At 39.0% G+C, this 19,799-nt stretch overlaps 1 pseudogene; it reads left to right on the top strand.

Annotated features, from left to right (window-relative positions):
• The first annotated feature begins 18,962 nt into the window (after positions 1-18,962).
• LOC133253513 (U6 spliceosomal RNA) lies at positions 18,963-19,062 on the top strand (annotated as a pseudogene).
• Positions 19,063-19,799: the final 737 nt, after the last annotated feature.

Here is a 19,799-nt window from a genome sequence, read left to right as displayed (position 1 = left end):
CAATGAATCTTTCTCCCATATTACTGTGCATCTTATCTTTCTAATGAGGACTAATTTCTGAACAGTCTCCTCATCACAATACCACATAATATGTCCACCCATTATATTTCTACAATGTCTCGGACATATCCTTGCATTTACCTCACTGTATGGAAAGTACTTGTTTTATGTCTGCTGTTGCAATCAAAATCTCAGCTAATGCTGAGAAATTAAACTCTTCATTCTTACTCCAATGCGACCACTGATCACCCTTCCTGAACTTCACTCTGCTTCTTGACTGGTCTTTGATTCAAAGTACTGCTGATCTGCTTGAACAGATGCTTATATCTTCTCTCCAATGGATGGCTTCATGGAGGACACCCTCCTCAAGGACTCAGGTGACCTTCTCTCTCCTCTTGATGGGAGGATGTATAAAGCAATGCACCCCTTGGCATAGTCCTCTCTTCAGCACCTGAGACCAATGTATTCTATGCTCAAGTCCTGTTCTTTTATTTTGTTTTCGCTTTTGTTCCTGTCCTATTTGTCCTCCAAAGTAGTGAAGCTTTCCCTAACTGATACTGGCCACTAAAGCTCTTTTGGAGCTCTCATCTAATTCAGCCCAGTTCAAGATCTTGCGATCCCTCACTGCAACAATGGTGGGTCAATGCAGCGGGGAAGAAAGGGAGAGGTCAACTCTACCTGAATCGTATGGCGTGATAGGGGATGACTGACTGATCAAAGGAAAACTGCGGTGTTTTTAACTGAAGAAAGGTGAATGAATACCAGACAAACACAGATAAGTACTGCACCAGATCCTCTTAATGCCCAGTCTAAGATTTCCTCCACAGCTCTCTATTATCCCAGTCGGAGTGGCTACTTGTGTGTCTGCCTTCAGATTCCTGGTGTTTAAGCAGAATAAACTCAAGTTTGGCTTATTTATCAAAACAAAGCCTTTGAAGTAAAGTTATAAAGATTTCACTTTAAATTGGCAGAACCATGGACAGCACCCAAGTTTGCACAGTAGTCTTATCATTTGAAATAGGAAGAAATCTTTTCAACATGTTAAAAACCTCTAATTTTATAGATGGAAAAAACAAAGGTTATTATGACTAGCCCAAGATTGTAGAGAGCTGAAGCTCAAGTCTAAGTCTTAAAATCCAGGCCCCTTTGCCCCATATCCTGCTTTCTCAACACATTATGATAACATGGTAACACGAGGGAAAGAGCAAAGGGACAGATCTAGGGGACAGTAGTGGACACCTGTTATTTCTCCCTTTCTAGCATACGTCTCCTCTTATTTTGATAAATACATCTCCATTTCTGTCTTGGAGAACTACCCTTCCCCTTTGGCAGGGTATATAGCCTACTCTCCTCTGGTCAGTGGGTGTAATATGGCCCAGACTGGGCATATTAGGTTCTCTCTCCCATGCTTTCAATATAAGCAGGGTTACTCAAGAAAAAACATATAGGGACTTCCTTGGTGGTCCGGTGATTAAGAATCTGCCTGCCAACGCAGGAGACACCAGTTCAATCCCTGATCCAGGAAGATTTCACATGCTGCAGGACAACTAAACTCATGTGCCACAACCACTGAGCCCATGCTCTGGAGCCTGTGCTCTGCAACAAGAAAAGCCACCACAATGAGAACCCTGAGCACCACAATGAAGAGTAGCCCCTGCTTGCTGCAACTAAAGGAAGCCCCCACACAGCAACGAAGACCCAACATAGTCAAATAAATAAATAACATATTTTAAAGGACATACAGTAGGAGGTGACATATTCCCATGCTGATATCCTAAAGTGGATCTTCCAAATTTGAAGAAACTCTGATTTCATATAACCTAAAACTGTGCATGTGTGACAATAAATATTTTTTATTCTTTTTAATATACTATAGCTCTTCCTTATTTTTATACCATTCATCTCACCAAAACTATCAAGAATTAAGCAACATTTAGTGTTTTTACACTTCATTTGGTAATTTATACCTTTTCCCAGAGTCCTGAGTAGATAGTGCAAAGTAGAATTTAGCTCTGAGATAATAATTGATTTCTCAGTCTAAAATAGAAATATTAAAAAGTCTACTCCTTAAATCTGCCTTTGTGACATATTCTAAAGTTATTGTTCTTCCACATGGGTGAGCTCATAAATTGCTGAGTTTTGATTGATTTATATTTCATTCACAGCTTGTGTGAGATTCCCTTCCATCTTACAGTCTTCAGTTACCCTGAGTTCATTTAAAAATCTGTCACCACAGTCTTTACAGACAACTAAATAGCATTAGCCACAATTTGTTGATGGAGAGATTATTAACAGAATGGGAGTGGAAGGACAAGGGAGAGGAGAAGAATGAGGCATCCTGTGTAGTAAGAAAGAGGCTGGTAGAGGGTCAGACTTGGGATAGTAGGGTTCCGGTTCTAGTTCTGTCACTGAGCAAGTTATCCTGGGTCAATCATATTTCTCTGAACGGATGAAACTGCCTCTTACATTCCTTCCAACCTAACATTGGAGGATTCATCCAGTCATTCATGCAATTAATGTTTATTCTTTAACATCATGTATCAATCAATTATGGAGCGCTCAAAGATGATGTGTTTGCTTGTACCTTTTCAGATCCTGAAAATGTACATTTATAATAAAATCGATTGCACTTTCTGTAGGAGAAAAGCAGATATTTAGCAAGTTTAGCAGAAAGTCATTCACATTTGACACCCTCTGTGTCCTTGTTTCAAGTGGATTTTGGCACTTACATCTTTGGCCCTGTAATCATGTAAGGGCTTTGAACTGCAGAAATGCCTGTATCATGCTGGACTAAAAATCCAAGATCTGGATTCTGGCCCTATAGCTCCTTCTGTACATATGACTGTGGCAGACTTGTTAGGACTCTGGTAGATACAGAAACTTAAGGCCACTTAAACACTAAAGACCATAAATTACATGGGAGAGCTGAACCACCAAGCTGCAGGAGATCAGAAATGCACCTAAGCACCTGGAACAATCAGTGACTCAGGCCTAGCCAGGACTCACCTTTCAAATGGTCTCTGCTCCTCCCAGCAAGCTAGCTTCATTCTCTCTCTTTTTTTTTTTTCAGACTGGTTTTCCCTGCCTTTCTCCGATCTAGGCTATTAAATTTATATATTCACTCAATAGCTGTTGCCTTTGAGCCTGACTGAGCAGGCACTGTTCTAGGCACTAGCAAAATAGTAGTGACAAGGAAAATGTCTGCCCTCAGGGACTCGTGTACTTGTGGAGTGGAGAAAGTCGCAGAACAGACATATGTACAAATAATATATAAGGCAGTATTAACTGTTGTAGAGAACAATAATAAGCATAAGAGGTTAGGGACTACTGAGTGGCTGCAGCGGTAGTGGTGGTGTGTTATTTTGTAAAAGTGGTCAGGGAAAGTCTTCTACTGTTTGGTTATATTTGAACAAACCATGAAGTTAGGGAGAAAGTAAAAAGAAAATCTGGTGTAACAGCGAATACAAAGACCCCTAAGTGGGAACATACACGTGACATGTTCAAGGACAAACAAGGGGCCAGTATACTGGAGTAGAACTGGGAGAAAAGAAGAGTACCAAGAGACAAGATCGGAAAGGTAACAGTAGCCAGGTCATATATTAATAGATCCAAGATCACTATGTTTACTCTGGGTGTTTGCTCTGAGATGGAACATCACTGGAAAATACTGAGCTGAGAAGTGAAAGGATCTGACTTCTGTTTGAGTAGAACCACTCTGGCTGCTGCATGGAGATTAACTTGGAGGGGAGGAAAGTGAAGGCAGGGGGCCTATTTAGGAGGCTATTTCAATAATCTAGATAAGAAATAATGTGGTAGAGTTGGTGAGAAATGGTCATATGCTGAATATATTTTGAAGGCAGTTAGTCAACATTATATGCTAAAGTACTGGATGTGGTGGTAAAGGTGGAGAGAACCAAAGGTAGCCTAAGACAGAGAGTAGAAGAAGCCTGAAGACAAAGCCCCAGACCTCCTCAACTGTTAGAGATTGAGAGCTTGGAACAAGCCTGCAAAGAAGGCTCAGAAGGAATAGCTAGCAAGATAAGAGGAGAAGCAAGAGAGAATGGTATCCCATAAGCCATCTGAGAAAACAGAGGAGGAAGAAGTGATCGACCATGCTAAAAGCTGCTGAATGGTGGAGAGAAATGAGGCTTGAGAACTGACCACCTAGCAGGACCACATGGAGAAGGCAATGGCACCCCACTCCAGTACTCTTGCCTGGAAAATCCCATGGACGGAGAAGCCTGGTGGGCTGCAGTAGGTGGAGTCACAAAGAGTCAGACACGACTGAGCAACTTCACTTTCACTTTTCACTTGCATGCATTGGAGAAGGAAATAGCAACCCATTCCAGTGTTCTTGCCTGGAGAATCCCAAGGACGGGGGAGCCTGGTGGGCTGCCATCTATGGGGTCACACAGAGTCGGACACGACTGAAGTGACTTAGCAGCTGCAGCAGCAACAGGATCACAGGGGCTCATAGGTGACTTTGATAAGAGCTATTTTCAGTGAAATGATGGAGACAAATCCTCTGAAAACTTGTGCCACTGAAGAGGTGCTGAATTTTCAGTTCTAGTTTTTAAAATCCTAAAGATGAACCCCGATTAATACGGTTCAGATCCAGCATTCACCTTTAGGCCAATAAACTATGACCAAGGGAAAGGATAACATTATAGGTTAGTGGTAGGTTGATCAATGTTGGGGGTTCTCAGGCTGTCGTGTAGGAACATGGACACCTAAGATTTACGTGTAGATTGAGAAAGGAATCAGGAGGAGGAAGAAGAGGTCACTAAGGATCTCCCCAGTGTTGGGTTTGAAACTTAACCTTTAATTATAAAATGGCATTGACATTCCCTCTTTATAGAACTGGTGTCAAAATCAGATAAAAAAAAACGGACTGTGATGAATGAACTCTGCACATCCTGTAACTTCTATACAGACATGATAGTGTACCACAACAAGCATAATGGTTTACCATCATGATGTCAAAACAGAAGGGCACACCCAGGTGGCACATCTTCAGGCATCAATCCCTGGCCACACTGTGCCCCGTGAAGAAGCTAGGCATATATCTTGTAGACTAATATAGCTGGATGTTCTGGCTAGAAGCACAACTCTTTTTCCCAAGTTTAAACACGGGGAGCTCTTAGAAAAAGGTACTCCTAATAGCTGTCAAAACAAAAAGTTGAAAAAGCTATCCCAAGGATAGCATAAAGAAAGAAAGAAAGAAGGAAGGAAGGAAAACAGTAAAAAAGGAAAAGAAGGCTAAAGAAAAGGAAAAGAAAAAAGAGACATTATTGGCAAGGAGGGAAAGGAAAGAGGCAAATAAAGGAGTTTATTTCATTTATGTACAATATATTATTTATGTATGTGTTATTCTTATATATAAACACATGTATATACATGTACATGTGTATATGAACAGATATATGTACAATATATATTCATAAATGTATGCCTAGATAGGGGGGCCAGATAGAGAGGTATATAATATGTTCCACGTTGGACTATAAGGAGAAAGGTTAAATTTTACATTCCTGTCCCATATCATACAACTGAATAGTAAACTGCTTGTTAAACTGAAAAATACTGCATTTATTAGTAATATAAATCAATAAGAGCAAAAGACAATGAAAGCTAAAAAAAAAAAAAAAAGAAGAATCCTCTACATGCACCAGGGATTTGTCCTTGTTCTTTCTTTCTGCTTCTGACAAGGCATTTCCAAAATGAAGTCTTTCAAAAATAAAGACATACAGATGGCTAACAAACACATGAAAAGATGCTCAACATCACTCATTATCAGAGAAATGCAAATCAAAACCACTATGAGGTACCATTTCACACCAGTCAGAATGGCTGCGATCCAAAAGTCTACAAGCAATAAATGCTGGAGAGGGTGTGGAGAAAAGGGAACCCTCTTACACTGTTGGTGGGAATGCAAACTAGTACAGCCACTATGGAGAACAGTGTGGAGATTCCTTTAAAAACTGGAAATAGAACTGCATTATGACCCAGCAATCCCACTGCTGGGCATACACACTGAGGAAACCAGAAGGGAAAGAGACACGTGTACCCCAATGTTCATCACAGTACTGTTTACAATAGCCAGAACATGGAAGCAACCTAGATGTCCATCCGCAGATGAATGGATAAGAAAGCAGTGGTACATATACACAATGGAGTATTACTCAGCCATTAAAAAGAATACATTTGAATCAGTTCTAATGAGGTGGATGAAACTGGAGCCTATTATACAGAGTGAAGTAAGCCAGAAAGAAAAACACCAATACAGTATACTAACACATATATATGCAATTTAGAAAGATGGTAACAATAACCCTGTATATGAGACAGCAAAAGAGACACTGATGTATAGAACAGTCTTTTGGACTCTGTGGTAGAGGGAGAGGGTGGGATGATTTGGGAGAATGGCGTTGAAATACGTATAATATCATATATGGAACGAGTCACCAGTCCAGGTTCGATGCACGATACTGGATGCTTGAGGCTGGTGCACTGGGATGACCCAGAGGGATGGTATGGGGAGGGAGGAGGGAGGAGGGTTCAGGATGGGGAACACGTGTATACCTGTGGCAGATTCATTTCGATGTTTGGCAAAACCAATACAATATTGTAAAGTTTAAAAATAAAATAAAATTTAAAAAAATAAATAAATAAATAAATTTAAACAGGAAAAAAAAAACAAAAACAAGGATCTTGAAGAGCACTAGCCCCACATGAGCTCAATTACTCCGTGGCTGTTTGTTACATACTTAAGGGGACATATTAATTCTTTGATATGAAATGAGCCCTATTTTAAGAAAGGTTTAAAGGAATTTTGTTCCTGTCCTCAGAGAATTAATAATTTTTAATAACTCCTAAGACCTGTCTGACTTCTTCTCGGGAAGTGCAGATATCCTTTTACCAAATCAGAAATTCTCTGACAAGTTTCAGAACATGAATATGTTACTCTTTTTCTGTGATATTTCCATCTTCTAAAATGAACCACACAAAATCAAGATAAAAGACATTGACATTTTGAAACCTCAGATATAAATTGAGTTAGTATCTAGTTAGACTTTATTCTATTTTGTGTTTCCTTTATAATCATGCTTATTAATATGTCATCCATGTATACCCCAGAGAGATAAGTTCCCATGATGTTTTTCTTTTTAAAATAAGTCATCTATATTTCTTACATAGGGGATGTATTTTCTACTTATGACACTTAAAGAAATAATCACACAAGAGCCTTTAAGACAGAGTAAAATAAATAATTAAATTGTTAAAACGTCCATACTACCCAAAGCCATCCATAGAGTCAATCAGGCCCTGTCCAGATTTCAATGGCAATTTTTACAGAAATAGAAAAAAAAAATCTTAAAATGTATATGAAATCACAAAACACTCTAAATAGTCAAAACAATTCTGAGAAAAAAGAACGAAGCTAGAGGCATCACACATCCTGATTTCAAACTATATTATAAAAATATAGTACTCAAAACATTATAGTATTGGCATAAAACAGACACATAAAACAGAACTGAGGGCCCAAAACTGAACCCACACATGTACGACCATCTAATATCTGACAGAGGCCCAAGAATACACAATGAGGAGAAGACAGTTTCTTCAACAGACAGTGTTGGGAAAACTGAACAGTCACATGTGAAGAATGAAAGTGAACTCCTATCTCATACCATTCACAAAAATTAACTTTAAATCGATAAAAGACTTGTAAGACCTGAAACCATAAAACTCCTAGAAGAAAACGGAAAAAGCTCCTTGACATTGGTCTTGGCAATGATTTTATGGTGTTTTTATGGATATGACACGAAAGCACAAGTAATGAAAACAAAAATAAACCAGTGGAACTACATCAAACTAAGGGATTCCTTAGTTTGGCTCAGATGGTAAAGAATCTGCTCGTAAGGCAGGAGACCCAGGTTTGATTCTTGGATCAGGATGATCCCCTAGAGATGGAAATGGCTACCCACTCCAGTATTCTTGCCTGGAGAATCCCTTGGACAGAGAACCCTGGCAGGCTATAGTCCATGGGGTCACAAATAGTTGGACACAGCTGAGTGACTAACACTTTCACTTTCACACATCAAACTAAAAAGCTCCTGCACAGAAGAAAAGAAACAATCAACAAAATGAAAAAGCAGGGCTTCCCTAGTGGCTCAGTGGTAAAGAGTCCACCTGTCAATTCAGGAAACAAGGGTTCAGTCCCTGATCTGGGAAGATTCCCCAGTGCTGTGAGGCAACTAAGCCCGTGCACACAACTACTGAGCCTGTGCTTTGGGGCACGGGAGCTGCCACTACTGAAGCCACGTGCTGCGACTACCGAACCCCACATGCCCTAGAGCCCATGCTCCACAAGAGAAGCCACCACAACTGAAGAGCAGCCCCCTTCGGTCCAACCATAGAAAAACCCATGCAGCAAAGGAGACCCAGTGCAGCCGAAAACAGATAAATAAAACAATAATTTTTTTTAATTTAATGAAAAAGCAACTTATAGAATGGGAGAAGATATTCACCAACCACATATCTGATAAGGGGTTAATATCCAAATATATAAGGAACTCATAGAATTCAATAACAAAAAGAACAAATAATCCAATTTTAAATGGGCAAATACTCTGAATAAACATTTTTCCAAAGAAGATATTCAGATGACCATTCAGCACCTACATGAAAAGGTACTCAACGTCACTAGTCATCAGGGAAATACCAGTCAAAACCACAAGGAGATATCACCACAGACCTGTTAGGATAGCTATTATCAAAAAGACAAGAGATAACAAATGCTGAGGAGGATATAGAGAAAAAGGCACCCTCAGACATCGTTGGTAGGAATGCAAACTGATGCGGCCACTATGGAAAACAGTGTGGAGGTTCCTCAAGAAATTAAAAATATAACTACCATATGATCCAGCAATCCCACTTTTGGGATGTATCCAATAGAAATGAAATCACTCTCTAGAAAGGATATGTGTACCCCAGATTCACTGCAGCATTATTTACAATAGCCAAAACATGAAAACAGCCTAAATGTCCACCAATGGCTGACTAAAGAAAATGTGGTGTATATATGTCTATATACAATGGAATATTATTCAGCCACAAGAAAGAAAATCCTGCCACTTGTGAGAACATGGATGAATCTTGAGGGCATTACGCTAAGTGAAATAAGTCAGACAGAGAAGTACAAAGAATGTGTGATCTCACTTATATACGGAATCTTAAAAAAACCTGAACTCATATAAACAATTGTTACATGTGGGATCTAGTTCTCTGACGAGGGATCGAAGGCAGGCTCCCTGGATTGGGAGTGAGGTCTTAGCCACTGGACCACCAGGGAACTCCCCAAACTTTCAGGTTTAAGATGAGTAAGTTCAGGGGATGTAATGTACAGTATGGTTAACTAGAGCTAACAAAACTTTATTGTATATTTGAAAGCTACTCAGAGAGTAAGTCTTCAAAGTTCCCACCACATACAGAAAATATTATAACTATGTATTGCAATAGATACCTAAACCAAACTTGTGGTAATCATTTCACAATATATACATATATCAAATCATTACATTGTGTAACTTAACACACAACATTATGTGTCAGTTATATCTCAATAAAGCTAGGAAAAAAGAGCAAATTGTTCTCAAACTGTTAGTAAAATTAGTAAAAGTAATTTTATCTCCTTTAGTTACGGAGTAGATTCCCCATATTTTGAAATGCCTCTCTGATCTTTCCCCAACTCTCATTCAGATTTTTACAGTGTAGATCATAAGTGTTACGAGTTTGAATTCTTTGCTGCCCCTCCTTCCAGGCCCTTCCCTCTGGAAGGCTGTACATGCCTGACCCATTCATTGGCTTCAGGCCTGGTTGTGTGACTTGCTTTGCCCACTGAAATATGAGAGACAGTAATGTGCACCATTTGGGTAAAGCTTTAAGAGCCATCACATAGCTGCCATCTTCTCTTCTCCCTGACCACAAGACCAGCACTAGACTGCTCTCTTACTGTGAGTCCTAAAATGAAGACAAATTGGAGCTGAGTTGAAAAGGACCCCTGATGGATATACAGCATGAAAAAGAAATAAATGCTTGTTGTTATAAAGGTCTGAGATTTGAGGGATAATTTGTTACTGCAGCATTAACTTAACCTGACAGAAAGTGATTTATAAATTATTTTATGTATTATGGTTGTAAAATATAAATACTACAATAATTGGCAAAAAAGTATAATAAGATCTCCAAACTCTCTAAGCTTCTAATTTTCTGGAAGAGTTTTTAAAAACTGAGAATAGCAACAAGAACATGCCAAGTGAGTTGGAAAATTCATGTTACAAACCAGTAATTCTTATTTTTGTCCATGGACCACACTGTTAATACTACATATATTTTAGGTCAATAGAAGGACTCCCCAGCGTGGAAGAGGTGGTGGTGATGTGTGCTCAGTCATGTCTGACTCTTTGAGACACCATGGACCACTACCCTGCCAGGCTCCTCTGTCCATGGAATTTTCCAGGCAAGAATACTGGACTGGGTTGCCATTTTCTACTCCAGGGGATCTTCCTGACCTGGGATCACACCTGAGTCTCCCATGTCTCCTGCATTACCAGGCGGATTCTTTACCTCTGAGCTACATGGGAAGCCCCACAGCTGCAGAAGTCTCTGTCATTTTATGAGAGAAACCCTCAGAAAATATATACCAGACCAGACCGCTCAAACTGCAATCTGTGAACTTTCTTTCATCAGTCTTCAATGAGATAAGCCCAGAAATTAAGAGTGTATTTAGAAGCTCTTAGAGCAATTTGACATTATCAGAACATCCAAGCTCAAGGTTGGTCAAGCTGTCTTGTTAAGTGAGGTAAATTGCCAGACTAGTGTGGTGAGTCATATGTAGCACAAGCTGCCTACTAAGATTCATCTTCCACAGATCATACACACACACCCACACACACACACACACACACACACACACATCCTCATCCTTCACCACAGATAGTCTGAAAAGGTCTGACTGAGAACCTGCCTGGAAGTCATCAGAAGAACCATTATACTTACAGTCATAAGAAACCTAACAGAGGACCTAAAATACACAGATGCTGTAAGTAAAATTGAACTGTTCTATTGGAAAAATCCATGTCATATTAACAATCTTCCTGACATTTTCTGTCCCACTTGAGATTTACAAAGGCAGACAGTAGAAATAACATTCCTTAATTACCCACTGTGTGTGGAACACTGTACAGTTCTTGGGTTCTGAAATACTGTCACAAAACGCGGAATACATTTTCTCTTAGAAACAGTTTTACTAATGGTGGGGAGAATCCTAGCCTATGAAGTTGACTTCACCTAAGAAGCAGCTGAACTGTATAATTTTCCATACTAATACAATGTGTGAGTCTCTAGAACAGAAATTAAGATGATAGGATAAGAAGGAGGGGAACGAAATTTTTAAACTATGCTAAATTTTTCTTTGAGATTTTCTCACCTTCTTCTATTTACCTGCTATCTCTCCAGGCCTTCCCTATTGGGATTCCCTGGTGTCTCAGATGGTAAAGAATCTGCCTGCAATGCAGGAGACCTGGGTTTGATCCCTGGGTTGGGAAGATCCCCTGGAGAAGGAAACGGCAACCCGCTCCAGTATTCTTGCCTGGAAAATCCCACGGACAGAGGAGCCTGGCAGGCTACAGTCCGTGGGGCCGCAGAGTCAGACACAACTGAGTGACTTCACTTCTCCTTGCCTTCTCAACCAACCCTCTCTCCTCTTACACTCCCCTGGTTTTCCAATTACAGCACTCATCAAAATTATTTCATTTCTTTTCCTTCAATGGTTTCTTCATCCTGCTAGAAGCATCTGTCTTTTTAGAATATGCTTATTTTAATTCTAACCTCAAAGTGAAAGTACAGGGACATGAAAAGACAATGTTTGGGAAAATAGAGGAAACTATTCTAGGTCAAGGAAGCACGATGACTTTTGTCTGAGTCACCTTCTCCTAATCACTTTCTGCTTTTCACAATTTCCCCCCTTTTTCTATTTCTTACATAGAATTCCTGAGTTTTTTTTCTTCCATAGTGACTCTCAACACTAAAAATGGAGGCAGTCATTGGTAAAAAGGAATCATTTGTACATGAGGTAAGCAGAGACAGTTTGCATGAGTGAGAACTGAGGGAGGAAATCCACAAATAGTAGGAAGAGAAGAATTTGGAACACCATAGGTGTTGAAAGCTGAAATCAGAGATCTTAGAGACAATTTAAGCTAGTATATCCCTAAAAGACAGCAAGCCCAGAACTCAGAGTCTTCAATAGGCAATGATCTCTTTGTAGCACTTAATAAAATTGTTTTGTTTTCATTATTTTTTAATTTATACCATAATCTTGGAAAGTGGTATTGATTTTCTTTTTGGGGCGGTATTGATTTTCAATATGCAACAGTGATAATTTTCTTTTAAAATGCATTCATTTGGAAAAAGAAAATTAGTTCAAAGAAAATCTTAGGTAAATAATGTAAGTGGTACAGAGATGTGGATAAGAATTATGAGGTGGTATGGAGAAGGAAATGGCAACCCACTCCAGTACTCTTGCCTGGAAAATTCCATGGTTGGAGGAGCCTGGTAGGCTACAGTCCATGGGGTCGCAAAGAATCGGACACGACTGAGGGACTTCACTTTCTTTCTTTCTATAGTTTCTTTTGGAGAAGGAAATGGCAACCCACTTCAGTGTTTTTGTCTGGAGAATCCCATGGACAGAGGGGCCTGGTAGGCTGCAGTCTATGGGGCTGCAAAGAGTCAGACACGACTAAGCAACTAACACACACACACACACACACACACATGCAGAATCTTGGAGCTGGGGAAACAGTGATCTAGCCTGAATGAACTTTACATTTGAATTTAAAACTGGTGAGATATGAATGCATGTTTGCATTCTAGGTTTGCATTCTTAAAACCTAGAAATGGTTTTAAGATAACACACAAACCTGTCTTCTGTACGTGGTATAGTTAAATTCCTCCAAACAACAGCCCCACAGGCAGAAACTATAAAGGAATGTGGTAGCAAGGTAAGAGCTTATAAGCTTTAGTGACACATCACTTAGCAACCTCCTTTATATCTGCACACTCAACCTACAGCATTACTAGAAACTGGGCATCTTGTCACCTCTTCCTCCTATGAGACAACCCTTAGGGATTTCCCACTACTTACTGATCTTTTGGCACATATTTCTGTTTGTGGCCAGAAAAAGGATAATCCTGTAAGAATAATGCAAGAAATTTATACATGATACCGTACATATTTTTAGTCTAAATAACAATAATAAACAATAATTCAGCCAGATCCAGATTAATTCAGGTGTTGCCAATAACTACGGGAATACAGTATGAATTTACCGAGTCATGTGAGAATTGTAACTATTCATGTAAACAGCGTCGGCTGAGCTCAACAAAGATTCATTAAAAGCCAAAATATGTTCCAGGAACTGTGCCAAGTGTTGAAGAATCATGATCAAAAAGACTCAGTCTCCACCTCCAAGGCATCCATAGTTGTACAAATTAAATATGAGCCATGCTATATTCATGAAATTTTTCATAGTTCATAAAACAGTTTTATTTCATATTACTTTACTTAATACTTACAGAAGCACTGTGATGTAAGATATTATTGTTATCCCCACGTTACAGACAAGGAAACTAAAACCGTCCATTTGATTTGCCCAAGGTTATTAATAGCAGTATCAGTAAGCAATAGAGAAGTCTTGAACCCAAGAATCCTGCTTCCAAATCAGCACTTTTCCTATAATACTGCTGCTAAGTCGCGTCAGTTGTGTCTGACGCTGTGCGACCCCATAGACGGCAGCCCACCAGGCTCCCTCGTCCCTGGGATTCTCCAGGCAAGAATACTGGAGTGGGTTGCCATTTCCTTCTCCAATGCAGGAAAGTGAAAAGTGAAAGTGAAGTCGCTCAGTCGTGTCCGACTCTTTACAACCCCATGGACTGCAGCCCACCAGGCTCCTCCGTCCATGCGATTTTCCAGGCAAGAGTACTGGAGTGGGGTGCCATTGCCTTCTCCATTCCTATAATACCAGCTACCTGCAATTATTTCTCTCACAATTCTGCTTCTGGCTATAATGAAGTATTAACATGTACTCCTGGTGAGAACAACTTGAAAAGCCAGAAAAAATACAAAATAAAATCTATTTAAAGGCAGTAAGTCTACTGACATCATTAGAAAATTGCCTTAGCAGCCAGAACTTTAGAGTCCAAGATCAGAGATGAGGGAACCCCAAAAATGTGGCCTACCAACCAGAAAAAGAGTGTAGAAAATCAGGGAACCCAAAAGCTAGTTCTCTCAGAGTGGTACTGATAAAATTTGTAAGTTCCTACCCAGACTAATCAAGAAAAATATGAAAACACCAATTACCAATGTGAGGAGTACAACAGAGGACATCAAACAGACCTATAAGACATTAAGGATATGCTACAGACAACTATTAATGTGACAACACAGATGAAATGGACACATTCATTAAAAGACACATATCAAAAACTGACCCAAAAAGAAATATAAAACTTCAACAGCCCAACATCCATTAAAGAAACTGAATTTGTAGTTAACAATTTACACAAAGAAATTCTAGGTCCAGATGACTTCACAGGTGAATTCCAACTTTTAAGGGAAAATAATAACAATATACTTTTTGAGAACATAGAAAAGGAGGAAAAACTAAATCATTTTATAATATAAGGTCAGTATTACCATGATTTCAAAAACAAAGACATTAAAATAGAATTACAAAACATTATCCCTCATAACACAGATGTAAAACTTAACAAATTATTAGCAAGTTTAATCTAACAATACGTATCTGTTAAATTAGATAATATATATCCACATATATTGGGAGACCCAGGTTCCATTCCTGGGTTGGGAAGATCCCCTAGAGAAGGAAATGGCAACCCACTCCAGTATCCTTGCCTGGAAAATTCCATGGACGAAGGAGCCTGGCAGGCTACAGTCCATGGGGTCACAAAAAGTCGGACACAACTGAGCAACTTCACTTTAATCCACGTATATTATCACATCTTTATCCAGTCATCTGTCAATGGACATTTAGGTTTCTTCCATGTCTTGGTTATTGTAAACAGTGCTGCAGTGAACACTGGGGTGCATGTATCTTTTTGAATTATGGTTTTCTCCAGATATATGCCCAGGAGTGGGACTGCAGGATCATATGGTAGCTCTGTTTCTAGTTTTTTGAGGAGCCTTCATATGGTTCACCATAGTAGTTGTAGAAGTTTGTTAAATAAACTATAGGTTTATTCATACAGTAGCATAGCAGTTCAAAGGAATGAGGAAGATTTCTTTATAATAAGAACTACACAAAGGAGTATTGAACAGAAAAAGGAACAAGGAAAATCTCTTGTAACACTGGGTAAGCACCAGGATAAATGAAAAACAAGAGAAGCCCAGAACAGGCCTTGTAAAATGTCACCTTTGTGTAATAAAGGGAAGGAGAATGTGACTATAAACATTTCTTTTTTATTTCCTACAAAGAAGCAACTATAGCATAAAGTAAACTGTAGGAGCTACCTGCTAACGGTTATATATGTTGGGAGGCAGCAGAGTAAAGGAGAGGGGAGATGAACATGAGAATTCTCTGACTGTGCTGTTTTACAGTTTGACTGAACTGTGTAAAAGTTTTACATACTGTAAAAAATTACTGAATTTTTAAAATCCAATTTCTAAAATTTGAAAATGGACTTTCCTGGTGGTCTAGTGGTTGGGATTGCAGGTTTCATCCCTGGTTGGGGAGCTAAGATCCTGCATGCTATGCCTTGCAGCCAAAAAAATTTTTTAATTGAAAACAAATGGAAACCTATGGTTCTAACTGTATATCAAATTGATGGCATAATTATTTCAAGTGACTTTTTTTAATTCAATTTTTTTTATTTAGGTAAAATTCATATAATATACAATTAACCATTTAAAAATATATAGTTCAGTGGTATTTAGTGTGTTCACAATGTTGTGCTGTTTTATTATTTTTGACTCTGAGGCCATTTTCTTTGGAATTCTACCCATAGATTATTTTTTTCATTCTAGCTTTATTGAGGTATAAATTTCAGATGTATAGCATCCTGATTTAATTTACACACATCATGAAATGATGTCTATAATAACTTCAGTGAACATCCATACAGATACATTAAAGAAATAGAAAAAAATTTTCCTTATGATAAGAACTCTTAGGATTTACTCTCTTAACTACTTTCATATACAACATACAACAGTGTTAATTATACTGATCATGTTGTACTTACTTATTTTATAACTGGAAGTTTGTACCTTTTTTTTTTTTTTTAGTTTGTACCTTTTGACTACCTTCATCCAATCCCTTTTCCTCTACCCCCAGTAATCACAAATCTGATCTCTTTTTGCATGAGTTTGTTTGTTTGTTTTCGTCATATGACTGACCCATAACACTATGTTAATTCCTAGTACCCAACATAGTAATTTGATATTTCTATACATTTCAAAATGATCCCCATGATAAGAATAGCTGTCATCAGTCACCAAAGATATTACATAATTATTAACTATATTCCACATAGTGTACATTTCATACCTGTGACTCATTTATTTTGTATCTTAGTTTGTACCTCTTAATCTCTTTCATCTACTTCTCTCAACCCTCCACCCCCAAAGAACCACCTGTTTATTCTCTGTGTCTATGACTCTGTTTTCTGTTGTTATGTTTGTTGAGAGACTTTCAAACACGAAAATTTGACCATACATCCCTTGAGGTATATGTGAAAAATGTGAAAGTGAAAGTGTTAGTCACTCAGTCATGTCTGACTCTTTGCAACCCCATGAACTATAACCCACCAGGCTCCTCTGTCCATGGAATCCTCCAGGCAACAATACTGGAGTGGGTAACCATTCCCTTCTCCAAGGGATCCCAATCCAGGGATCTTCCCAACCCAGGGATCAAACCTGGGTATCCTGCACTGCAGGCGATTCTTTACTATCTGAGCCACCAGGGAAGATTTTGGTGTCAAAAGAACCACAAAGAAATCTTAAGCTGCATTCAGTGGTCTTATTATTAGAAGTAATATTGACACTTAAAAAAACTATTTTATATATAGTATGATTAGGAAATAAACACTTCAATTCATGTCTTTAGGAACTATGCTTTTCAAAGTAAAATCAAGGAAGTTTAATCCAAACTATGTAATCTTAAATTTAAATTGATTCACATCCATTAGGATACCTACTATTAAGACAACAATTATTGATGAGAATGTGGAGAAACTGGAACCCTTGTCCTTTGCTTGTTAGAATGTAAAATGGTGCAGTCAATGTAAAAACAGTATGGCAGTTTCTTAAAGTATTAAATATAGAATTACCATATGATCCAGCAATTCTACTTCTGGGTACATAACACAGAAGAATTGAAAACAGGGACTCAAACAGGTATTTATACACCCATTTTCATAGTAGTATTATTCACAATTGCCAGAAGATGGAAACAACCCAAGTGTTCATCAATGAATGAATGAATGGATAAATAATATGTGGTATATAAATACAGGGTATATATAATTCTCCCTTAAAAAGTAAGGAATTACATACCACAACATGGACGACCCTTGAGGACATTATGATAAGTGAAATAAACCAGTCACAAAAGGAAGAGAATTTCATAGATACAGAAAGCAGAATGGTAGAAGCTGGAGGAAAAAGGAGTGGGGAGTCAGTGTTTAATGGGTTCAGAGTTTCAGTTTAGGAAGATGAGAAAGCTCTGAAAAAGGATGGTGGTGATGTTTGCAGAACAATGTGGATGTACTTAATGTCACAAAGCTATACATTTAAAAATGGTTTACATGGCAAAATTTATTATGAATATTTTGCAATAATAAAAAATTATACAGGAAACATCAGTATGAACTCATTATCTATTTGTCTCTTACTATGAAATATGTATTTCTGAGTGCTATCCACTAAAAAGGGCTAGAAACATCGACAACCTAGTAGCAACAAGCCCTCCCATCATCAAGATCATTGTTTCTAAGTACTACTCTCCACTAAGAGGATCCCAGACTGTCTGGAGAAATGGCTGTGCCTAGTTCCGGGACTTCCCTGGTGGCTCAGATGGTAAAGAATCTGCCTGTAATTCAGGAGACTCACTTTCAATCCCTGGGTCAGGACGATCCCCTGGAGAAGGAAATGGCAACCCACTGCAACATTCTTGCCTGGAAAATTCCATGGACCAAGGAGCTTGGCTACAGTCCATGGAATTGCAAAGAGTTGGACACGACTGAGCAACTTAGAGAGAGTTCCAGGGCAAGAAATGTATGGGATGATGGTCTTGAGACATTTGCTAAGCCAGAAAATAAGGACACTTTTGAAGATAAATAGTTCTGTCAAAAGGACACAGGATTCAAAATGAAGGGGCTCCCACTGACCAAAGATGGGAAAATTTGAACAAGGGAAAGAATCATGACTGTAACTGACTGCAACACATAAAACCATCCACAACATGTAAATCCACGTGTTCATAATAATACTAACAAAGAATAAGAAAACAGAACCTCATCAATCACCGTTGGATGTTGCTAGTATACCAATTTATTACCTAGAAAACCAATAAAGAGGAGAAATAAAGCATGAATCCTGCCTTTTCCATACATGGTATTTCAGGGTAACAAACAGTTGATGAGGTAGAAATCCTTTCTATGGAAGAATCTCAGCAAATGTGTTCAGAAGGAATGACAGAATGAATTACCATCAGATGCCAAAATCATATTCGAAAGGTTGTTGGTGAATTTATCACAGATGAATCAGGCTGGCAATATCAGAATCCACTTTTCAACCTTAGCATTGCTAAATATCAAATCTCCAGATCTAACTACCAGCTTAAAGGAAACAGTGGGGGTAGAGAAACGAAATAATTGCCACCATGAATAAACACATATACTAAAATTGGAACAATACAGAGAAGATTAGCATGGCCGCTATGCAAGGATAATACACAAATTCGTGAAGTGTTCCATATTTTTTAAAAAAGGAAAAAAAGAAAGAACAAGCCAAATCCAGAATGCAAATAATTTTGTAGGACAAATGACTGCTCAGCAAATGAGATGAGGGGCAACTGTAGAATAAAAGAGACTTTGCAAAGTTAACAACCCAGGGTAACGTGTGGACTCATTCAGACACTGGTTTCCAGACCACTGTCCCCTCTGTTGGAACTTACCCCGTGCACCTTCTTGGTTGAAGTCTGCAGCTGTGAAGATGTGTTCTGTCTTTCCCTTGGCTTTCTTAGAGCTGAGGGACATCTCTACCTACAGCCTCTGTCTCACAGCAGCTACTGCAAAGTGACAAATAAGTGAGTCTCTCTACATCAGGCCAGTTCACACGGGTGCTCTCCTAGACTTTAAGGAGGGTCTTCTCATCCTGCCATGACCATCCCATCAGCCCAGCATCCCTGCTACCAGGAACAGAGTGGCTGAGAAGTGAAATCTGAGTCTCTTGCTGCCTGACCACACTGTCCTGCCACACTGGCGTTGATATAGTTGTACCCCAGATTGGCAAGGGACAGCTTGGGAAGCAGCCTTCTAATAGGGAGTAGGGGACAGAGCTGCACCCCCTTTTTGCTAACATGTACCCCCTTACTGGATGCAGTCTGCCTGGAGAGAGAAAACAGGACCAACATCTCTCTTCCCTTCCCTTCCTGCCATTATTCCCTTGACAAGAAAGTGTTTTTTCTAATCCCCCTGTGTCTCAACTGCCTGCTCCA

The sequence above is a fragment of the Bos javanicus genome, chromosome 8, assembly GCF_032452875.1.
Source record: "Bos javanicus breed banteng chromosome 8, ARS-OSU_banteng_1.0, whole genome shotgun sequence".
NCBI classification, from domain to species: domain Eukaryota; kingdom Metazoa; phylum Chordata; class Mammalia; order Artiodactyla; family Bovidae; genus Bos; species Bos javanicus.
Note: the sequence above shows the minus strand (reverse complement) of the source record. Positions and strands in the feature narration are given on the sequence as shown.